A 452-nucleotide genomic window follows, 5' to 3' on the forward strand; every position below is an offset into this window, starting at 1 on the left:
TGTAAAATTGTAGAACTGGAGAGTACAATAATTGACATTAAGAATGCAATTATTTTTCAATAATAAATGGATACAGATAAAGAAATGGATAGTGAGCAAGAAGATAGGTTGTTATAAAATATCCAAACTCAAGCACAGGAAGAAAAATGATAGACAATACAAAAAGAGTTTAAGAGGCAGGAATATGAGAGAAAAATCTAACTCATAAAATTGGAGATCTGGGACAGGAGGATAAGAGAATCGGGCCAAAGCAACATTTGAAAAAGTATAGTTGAAAATGTCTTAAGACTTATAAAAAATATGAATCTACAGATTTGTAAAGTTCTAAGAAGCAAAAGAGATTAAACAAAAAGAAAAACACATCTAAGCACATTATAACCAAAACTCTTGAAAAAGAATATAGATAAAGATAATGGGAAAAATCTTAAAAATCAGCTAACGGAGCAAAACAC

The sequence above is a fragment of the Propithecus coquereli genome, unplaced genomic scaffold (assembly GCF_000956105.1).
Source record: "Propithecus coquereli isolate 6110/MARCELLA unplaced genomic scaffold, Pcoq_1.0 Scaffold118, whole genome shotgun sequence".
In the NCBI taxonomy this organism is placed as follows: domain Eukaryota; kingdom Metazoa; phylum Chordata; class Mammalia; order Primates; family Indriidae; genus Propithecus; species Propithecus coquereli.